Source organism: Cnephaeus nilssonii (assembly GCF_951640355.1).
Source record: "Cnephaeus nilssonii genome assembly, chromosome: 1".
Lineage (NCBI taxonomy): Eukaryota > Metazoa > Chordata > Mammalia > Chiroptera > Vespertilionidae > Cnephaeus > Cnephaeus nilssonii.
Window position 1 is genome coordinate 28942421 of NC_137072.1, and position 10267 is coordinate 28952687.

The window sequence follows — 10267 nt, forward strand, 5'->3', positions numbered from 1 at the left end:
TAGTACCTTTACATTTTGCAAAACAGTGTTGTCGACACTTATTAAAGCGTTTTCAAAATGAAGAGATCTCAGTTGCTGCTTGGCGATCTTGTTTGTTTCTAGGTGACAAATGCTTAAGATACTCTGGAAATCTGTAACTCCGGTGCTAGTGTCCTCACCAGGCAACTTGCAGATGCTATTCTTTTTATTAAATTTTTTAAATTTCATTTTTAAGTACAGTTTGAATTCAACATTATTTTGTATTAATTTTGGTTATACAGCACAGCGGTTAGACAATCATATACTTTACAAGTGTTTCCCTGATATTCCCAGTACCCACCTGACACCATATGTAGTTATTACAATATTGTCTCCTATATTCCCTATGCTGTACTTTACTTCCCCATGACTATTTTGTAACTACCAATCTGTACTTCTTAATCCCTTCTCCTTTTCTACCTAGCCCCTCAACAGTCCTCCCCTCTGGCATCCATCAGTCTGTTCTCTGTATCTGTGTGTCTGTTTCTATTTTGTCTATTCATTTATTTTGTTCTTTAGATTCCACATATAAGTGAAAGCATATGGTATTTGTCTTTGACTTATTTTACTTAGCACTATACCCTCTAGGTCCATCCATTCTCTCATCAGATCTTAATCTTTTTTTTATGGCGGAGTACTATTTCATGGTATATATGTACCACAGCTTCTTTTTTATCCGCTCATCTATTGTACAGATGCTATTTTTATTGTCTTGTTAGATGTTGTAGACAAGCTCAGTTCATTCACTAGAGGCTAATTCTTATTCTATTTTTGTTTTCCTTTTGTTACTTACAGATGATATAGTCTCAATTATGTATCTTCCCTTCTTCATAAAAGGATGTGAGATTAGAGATCACACTTTGTCAGGATGCTAGGTTAGTGTTTTTATCACTGTTCATTATAAAGAGTTACCCATCTGCAGCATGTGCTAGGCATGGGTAACTCTTCTGGTGGAAGAGACACTGTAGGACCCTGGGCTCTGGAGGTCAGCCCTTGTCAGTCTCCAGTGGTCCCCTGTAGCTCAAGATAATCTATACTAATCCTATATAATAAAGAGCTAATATGCAAATGGCCGTCATGGCCTCATGCCATAACGGCTCAGACACTTAACACTGGGGAGAGAGGAATGAGGACCAGCCAGGCACAAATGAGCTCACAAGAGAGAAATGGTGACCAGCCAGGCTGCAGCCCGGGAGAGGGACAAGCCCCCCGCCCCGTGGTCCCGGGCGCCAACTGCTGGGGCCGCGGCCCAGGAGAGGGACAAGCCTCCCGCCTCATGGTCCTGGGCACCAATGCCTGCACCTGTGGCCTAGGAGAGGGACAAGCCACCCGTGCTGCAGTCCCAGGCGCCTGCAGCTGTGGCCCAGGCGAAGCTGCCTGCCCACGGTCCCCTGGTCGGCCTGGGTGAAGCCGGCTCAGGTCCTGGGTGCCTGCAGCCAGCCAGAGAGAGGGAAGCCTGGGTCTTGGGTGCCTGCGACCAGCTGGAGGAGTGATCCTGGGTCCTGGGTGCAGGGCTAGACAGAGGCGGTTAGGGGTGATCAGGCCAGTAGTGGAGCAGTTAGGGGCGATCAGGCAGGCAGGCAGAAGTAGTTAGGGGTGACCAGGCAGGCAGGCAGAGGTAGTTAGGGGCGACCAGACAGGCAGGCAGAGGGGTTTGGGGTGGTCAGGGAGGCAGGCAGGGGAGCGATTAGTAGTCAGTAATCCCAGATTGCGAAAGGCAGTCAGACATCCCCAGAGTAGTCCCAGATTGGAGAGGGTGCAGGCCGGGCTAAGGGACCCCCTCCATGCACGAATTTCATGCACCAGGCCTCTAGTCTATACTAATAAAAGCTTATGTGGTCGTCACATCCTTACGCCATGATGCCCTCATGCCCTCATGCCATAACCATCATCAGGAGGCTGCGTGCACAGCAGGCACGCGCAGGTGGGTGGGGATTTGACACTGCATGCACGGCGTGGAGGCGGGTCCTGCAGCTCCCTGCGGCAATGCCAGGGGCAGGTCCCTGCAGCTCCACGTGGCGACACCGGGGGCAGGACCCCCAGCTCTGGCCTACCTCTTTGGGGCAATCCATTGAGGAGCCCCAGATGGCTGGGCGGGACCTACCTCTTTGGGGAGATTGATTGCAGGGCTCCCACACTGTGAGAGGGCACAGGCCAGGCTGGGGGCAAACCCCCCAAGTGCACAAATTTCATGCACCAGGCCTCTAGTTTCAAATAAACAGGGATCTCCCACAAGTCTTGTGCATGTAAACACACCACAGCTCAGGAAATAAATCTCATAGCCACTCATTAAGTTCTATCACATGAAAGCAACTTGCACATGGGAAGGTGGAACTTTCTCATTGCTTCTTCACTCCTTCCTACCTTTCACCACACACACACATACACACACACACACACACACACACACACACACACTCCCTCCTTACACAGTGCCAACAAGGCAATTTGGTTATTAGAAAATACAAAAGAAACACCAAACTTCAGTAAAAGCATTAGAAATAGCCAGACCTTTCCTTCCTCTCTTCCTCAAAACCAATTTAAAAAAAAAACAAAAACAAAAAACTCAGACATAAAATTCTCTTTAAAAAGAGGCGTGTCAGAAAACCACAGATGAGGGCTCGCAAGCAGGCATCAGGCCCCAGTTGAAGTCATTCATTGCATTTAAGAGACCTGTATTATATTTGGGGGTGGAGGGAGTATGAAAGAAAAAGTAAATTATAGAAGACCACAGAAAGTGATAAGAAATAAGGGATAGTGGAAGATTTAGCCTCTGACAAGGAGGAGGAACATGTTTTCCTCAAGTCAGGTAAGAAAAGCTGCTGGCAGGTGTAGAGGTGGAAAGAGACCTTGGGCTTGCTCCATTTTCAACCTGGTGTGAGAAAAGATAGGTGAGGCCACCCTCCCAGTGAGAGGGTCAATAGAGAGCAGGGTATGGTCAGCATGCAGCAGAGTAACAGGGATTAGAATATAAAATAGCCCAAGAGGAAATGAAGACAGAGAATGTCCTCTAGGCATCACTTAGGGCCCAGCTGCCATTGGTCACTCAGTGGCTGTGAATTCACTCCTGGCACTTACTAGCTAGGGCCTGGGAGGAGACTGATGGAATGGCACAGGCTTAGGTTCTTCAGTATGGCATGGCAGGAGGACAAAAGGGTAAGAGAGTAGAAGGTCCTGGTGAGAGAGTGACTGAAATGATGACAATGGCTTTTAGATGGACTAGAGAGAAAGTGCAACCAGGAATCAAGCAGAAAACAGAGGAGTAAATAGGGTGCCTTGAAGAGGCCCAGGAATAGAAGAATGAAGGAGCAAGGGAGCAAGGATAGGACTTCATGACCAGAAGGAGGTAAATACTCATTTTCCCATAACATTTGCCATCCCCATGTGAGTGAACCACACAATCTGATAATCATCACATGGAAAAGTCCATATGTCAGGCTGATGCAGCCAGTGAATATCACCTGAGCTTGGGGTTGCTGGACACGCACCTGGGTCTCATTCCCTGTGTGCAGGAGCTGCAAGTCTGGCTGCCTGTTGTATCAGGGGACCAAATCCACACCAATTGACAGAAATTTGATAAAAACAATTGCTTAACCAGATAGCGAAGAGGTGACAGAGCAAAAGGGGGATGCTGAGACCTCACAGAGATGATGAGCACAGGAAGCAGCAACCGTCCTTAGGGATGGGAAACAAAGGCAAGGGATGGTTAGAAGGGAGAAGCTGGTTAGAGGGTTAGAAGGGTGCAGCCTGTGGAGCAGGGAGTCAGACCTGAGGAGTGGATACTGCTCTGTTGGCACCTGTGCCCTGGGACCGTGGCGGGACCCCCTCAGAGCCGGGTTCAAACCTCCAAAGAGGGGGCACCAGCTGACAGTGCTCTGACCTCTGAGTTGCACGATGAAGTCATACAGGCTGCGCCATCACTGTTAGGGACGAGAAGCTAACAAGAGGAGAAGATCCCTTCTTCCTTCCCTAGTTCCAGTCTGTCATGTGCTTACTATTGGTGGGACCACCTACCAAAAAGCCAGCTGGAAAAGAAATGTGTGGCCTGCAGAGTCTCGTCGTCACCAAGCAGAGCATGGGAGGCGCAGGGGAGCCCAGAGAGAACAGCTGCACCACCAGCACCTGCAGCCCAGCAGTCTAGCCTTCACCTCTGAGCCATGGCTGGTGAACCAACTAACGATCCCAAGTCCCTGGTCAAACTAAACGGTTCTAAATCAAGGAGAGACCTCTACAATCTACTGCTGAAGGACAATCCAATGGGCATTGAATGAGTGAATGAACGAATGAATGAATGAATGAATGAGTTTACACCAGACCATGTAAAACAATAATCACAAAATTCTCCCAGAGGATTCAGCCATCATTATCAAATGCAAAGTCTGTTTCCATCAAAAAATCAAACTCTTGTTTAATTCCATTCACATTACTCCTATTAGCTCTCCCAGACTTGCTACTGTTACAGGAGAAGGTTTTTTCTTATTGCTTTCCAATGTTCTCCTCAAACAAAATATTTTAAAATCTATTTTCCTAATAATTCTTCCAAGTATATTTTTCACTTAGCAAGTTTGAAATTATTTAATTTTCAAGTTCATGCATTCTATTTGTGTGTCTATTGTTAAATGCAGGCACTATCTGGTGCCTTATTCTTAAGCATTGTCTCAAGCCTACAAGAGTCATCCAAAATGCTATCTGATGACATTCCTGGGACTTTAGACAATATTACTGTAACCATGGAATGCAGTCACCAGGCCCTAAGGATTTAACTAGATGCTGTTTATTGAAAATGAACTTCATTGAATCCTCTCCCATTCCATTCTGGTCTCCACATCCTATCTAATAAAAGAGTAATATGCAAATTAACCACCACTCCTCTACACCCACAAGCCACGCCCACCAGCCAATCAGGAGCAAGTATGCAAATTAACCCAACCAACCAAGATGGCTGAGGCCATGGAGCAAGCAGGAGGCTTGGGTTTCCCCGGCAATGGAGGAAGCCAAGCTTTTCGCACACCCTGGCCAGCCCAGGCCTCCACTCAAGGCTACAAAGTTTCAATTATAGAAGATAAATAAATCCCAACAAAAATGGAGGCAGCCACAGGGCTGGAGAGAGCAGGAGGCTTGAGTTGACCCCTGGCGATGGAGGAAGCCAAGCTTCCACAGCCCTGGCCTGCTTTGGCCTCTGCTTAAGGCTACAAAGTTTCAATTATAGAAGATAAATAAATCCCAACAAAAAGGGCTGTGGCCACGGAACAAGCAGGAGGCTTGGCTCCGCTCAAGGATACAAAGTTTCAATTATAGAAGATAAATAAATCCCAGATATCAGGGCCTCCGCTTGGGTCACTGGGGGGCGTGGCTGGCCTGCAAACCACCACAGGCCCCTCACCCAGGCCACCCCATGCCCCAAGGGAACCCCCACCTTGATCCGGAACACCCTTCAGGGCAAACCAGCCGACCCCCACCCGTGAACTAGGCCTCTGTCCTATCTAATAAAAGAGTAATATGCAAATTGACCATCAATCCAACACACAAGATGGCTGCCCCCATGTGGTTAAAGATGGATGTCCCCGTGTGGACACAAGATGGCTGTCACAAGATGGCCAGGAGGAGAGGGCAGTTGGGAGGGACCAGACCTGCAAGGGAGGGCAGTTGTGGGTGATCAGGCCAGCAGGGGAGGGTGGTTGGGGGTGACCAGGCCAGCAGAGGAGGGAAGTTGGGGGGAACCAGGCCTGCTGGGGCAGGCAGTTGCGGGGAACCAGGCCAGCAGGGGAGGGCAGTTGTGGAGGACAAGGCCTGCAGGGGAGGGCAGTTGGGAATGACCAGGCCAGCAGGGGAGGGCAGTTAGGGGCAACCAGACTGGAAAGGGAGAGCAGTTAGAGGTGACCGGGCCAGCAGGGGAGGACAGTTAGGGGCAAACAGGCTGGCAGGGGAGGGCAGTTAGGGGCAATCGGGCCAGCAGGGGAGCAGTTAGGCATCGATCAGGTTGGCAGGCTGGTAGGCAGAAGCAGTTAGGGGCAATCAGGCAGGCAGGCAGGTAAGCAGTTGGGAGCCAGCAGTCCTAGATTGTGAAGGGATGTCTGGATGCTCGTTGAGGCCTGATCCTACCGGGATCGGGCCTCAGTGGGCATCCGGACATCCCTCAAGGGGTCCCAGATTGGAGAGGGTGCAGGCTGGGCTGAAGGACACCCCCCCACGCACAAATTTCATGCACCGGGCCTCTAGTTCTAATATATTGCTCATTCTTCTCACCAAACTTACTATACCTTTTAAACTATTGAATATTCATAATCTCTGCTTCCCTGATTTTTGAGGTGACCTTTCCCTCCTGCTATCTTATATAATAAAGAGGTAATATGCAAATTGACCCTCATGCCCTCACAAGATGGTTGCCTACAACCAGGCCACCAGGGGGGTTAGTGAGGGATGACCAAACGAATGAACAAGCAGGCTGTGTGGGGTGACCAGGCCAGCAGGGGAGTTAGTGAGGGACAACCAAACGACTGAGCAGAAAGCTGCATGGGGCGACTGGGCAGGCAGGGGGGTTAGTGAGGGATGACCAAACAACTGAACAGCAGGCTGTGTGGGGCGACAAGGCCGGCAGGGGGGGCATTTGGGGGTGACCAGGCCAGCAGACGGGCAGTTAGGGGCAACCAGGCTGGCAGAGGGGGCAGTTATGAGCGATCAGGCTGGCAGGGAGGGGCAACTAGGCCAGTGGGAAGAGGGGGGTGTTAGGGGTGACCTGGATGGCAGAGGGGGGCAGTTAGGAGTGACCAGGCCAGCAGGGAGGGACACTAGGCTGATGGGGGGGGGACAGCTGGGGGTGACCAGGTCGGCAGGGGGGCAGTTGGGGGTGACCAGGCAGGCAAGCAGGTGAGCAATTAGGAGCCAGCGGTCCAGGATTGTGAGAAGGATGTCCGACTGCTGGTTTAGGCCCGATCCCCAGGATCAGCCCTAAACTGGCAGTCAGATATCCCCCGAGAGGTCTCAGATTGGAGAGGATGCAGGTTGGGCTGAGGGGACCCCCTCCCATATATGAATTTCGTGCACTGGGCCTCTAGTCCTTCTAATAAAGGAGAACAATCCCTCTGGCCATTTTTTTCCACCTTATGTGATTAAAAAGTTTGTAAATGTTCATACTTTTTGCAGTTACATGTCATTTTCTTCTTAATTTTGTTCTTTACTCTTCTCCAAAAGTTGTTGCTATTCCTTTTGATTACTTGAGAGAAATAATTAGCCCCTCTTCTGCTTTTGTGACCTATATAGTTATATTTATAGTTACAGTTATAGTTATAGTTATATATTTATAGTGGAGCTGCTTGGTTTTTGCTCAAATTTCTTTTTAACATTCCGACGTTTGAGGCAAGATATTATTTGGTTTTCTTAGGTATTTTGAGCTTTTCTGAGGTATATACTTCTCTGCTCAGTATCCTCTCCTTCCCAAAGTAGCTTTCCACATGGAAGCCTATTAAAATAAAGAATAATAGAGGTCACCAGATGAGCTCTTCCTAAGTCTCTCCTCCACCAGGAATGTCTCTAAGAGCAAATCTATCCCTGCTCTGGAGTGCATTCACTGCTGCTTTTTGGGGGTCTTGCTCCATTCAGTCTCCCTTCTCTAACTTCACACTTTTTCTTTCTCTTTTGGCTCTTCCCCTTTAACATAAATATACTCATATTTTTTCATCTTAAAATAAAAACCCTAAAGCTGTATTTCCTTCTAACTATGACCACATCTCTCTTCTCAGCCAAATGTTTGGGAAGAGAAGCCCTCAGTTGCTGCCTTCACTTTCTCACGCCCTATTCACTTCTTCATTCACTGCCTGCCATCCTGCAGGCATACATCCCCAAGAATCCAGTTGCCATCACCAAAGGCATTTGTAGCTTTCCTGACCTCCTGAAAACATTTGAATGTGTTTAGGAATTAATGTATGGAGTGCCAGAAATGAAAGGCAGATGTGATCCCCAATCTCATGGGTCTCAACAGATTAGGCATTCCTGATAATACTCTGGTTTCTTTGCTTCCACTGCTCACCTTTGCAGGCTTTACTTATATGCTACTTAAATCTCCCTGTTCTCCAAGTCTTCTTTTTTTTCTTCTTCTTCTTATACATAGCTTCTCAAAGCAATCACTTCTATACCCATGGCTTTAATTACTTTCTATACAGGTTGGGGTAAAAGTAGGTTTACATTTCTGAGTACATGAAATACAGAGTTTATTCTTGTATTGTTATTTAGTAACTAGAGGCCCGGTGCATGAATTCATGCATCAGTGGGGTCCCTCGGCCTGGCCTGTGGGATTGGGCTGAAACCGGCTCTCCAACATCCCCTGAGGGGTCCTGGATTGTGAGAGGGCACAGGCCAGGCCGAGGGACCCCACCAGTGCACGATCAGGGCCAGGGAGGGACGTGGGAGATTGGCTAGCTGGGGAGGGACTATGGGAGGGCTCTTCTCAGTCAGTCCCATCAGCCGAACCTCAGCAGCAAGTTAACCTACCGGTTGGAGCGTATGCCCCCTGGTGGTCAGTGCACATCATAGCGAGTAGTTGAGCGGTCTTAGCATATAATTAGCATATTACGCTTTGATTGGTTGAATGGACGACCAGACACTTAGCATATTACACTTTCATTATATAGGATTGCTGCATTATTTTCCATATGAACAATTGTAAACCTACTGTTGTCCCACCCTGCATACTCTAATGACAATACAGTTTTAAATGTTTTCATTTAAGTTTTATTTTACATTGAATGCCTCATTTACTAAAGCCATAGATTCCATGTTGCTCTATAAAAGCAATCACAAAAGAATGTGATATGCTTAGCATGTCAACTTTAAGAAATTTCCCTAATAACTTTGGTCTGACAGGAGGAGACTCAGGCTGGGGAAAGGCATGAAGAAAAGTTCTGGGGTGCTGCTATAAATGTTCTATATCTAGATCTTGTTTCACATCTTGATATAAATTGCACATATCAAGAATCACCAAGCTCTACAATTAGGATCAGTACACTTCACACACTGAACTATTTTTGGTATATTCCATCTCAATATAAAAGAAATAATTGCCCCATTAAATGACTTTTGCATCAGAAAAGGTTTGGGTTTATACATTTACCAGGGTTCTGAAAACTGTGGCCCACAGAACACCTGCCTCTTTTATCAGTGAGGTTTTACTGGAACAGCCAGGCTGCTTCCACACTGAGCTGCAGGCTGAGTAGCTGTGATGAAGACCTAAGATCCTGTAAGAAAAGGCTTGCAAACCCTAGACCTAAACTAACCCTTTTCATGATAGTTCAAATCAACCTCACCTAAATACCAAGTAACTAGGAAATTCATAATACAGCTCAATAAATTAATTAGTTAACTGTAATCAAGCATTTCATAAAATTCTAGTATGGGGGGTGGCAGCATTCTTTTGCTTTGAATTTTGATTACTTGGGAGAACTATGGGTTTAATGACACAAGGTCAAAAACTGGGACTTTATTTGGCCTTACACATGTTATTATTTTTTTTAGCTTGGTGTTAATATTTTTAAAAATAGGAGTGTTCACTTAAAAAAACAACAACACACAATCAATGACTGGCTGGTGTGGCTTAGTGGGTGAGCATTGACCCTGCACCAAGAGGTTGCTGGTTGGATTCCCCGGTCAGGGCATATGGCCAGGTTGTGGGTTCAGTCTCCAGTAGGGGTGCATACAGGAGGCAACTGATCAATGATTCTCTCTCATTATTGATGTTTCTACCTCTCTCTCCCTTTCCTCTCCCCTCTCTGAAATCAATAAAAACATTTTTTTTTTAAATCAAGATTTGGGCTGTTCATACAAAGAAAGGAAGATGGAGCAACTTTGGAACCATATTCCTACAAGGTAACAATAAGCTAAAGTGACTCCTACAATACTGAGGCTAAGCACCGGTTAACACTTCACCCTGTGCTTTCACTGTCTACTTTTCCTATAGCAGAGCTGGAGGACATGAGTAGCAAAACAAAAGACAGAGGGGGTTGGGGGTTGTCAGGTGTTTCCTAACATTCAGCTCACTTGTTATCTGACCGTCACGGGCATGCAAGCTTACAACTTTAGTTTTAAGCAATGGCCTCTAGGAAAATGTCAGACAAAAATCAGAGATATGGGAGGAGAAACCAAGATGGTGGCATAGGTAAACACCTAAACTGCTGCCTCACACAACAATTTCAAAACTACAACTAAAAGATAAAACGGACATCATCCACAACCACAGGAAGGCTTGCTCAGTGGAAAT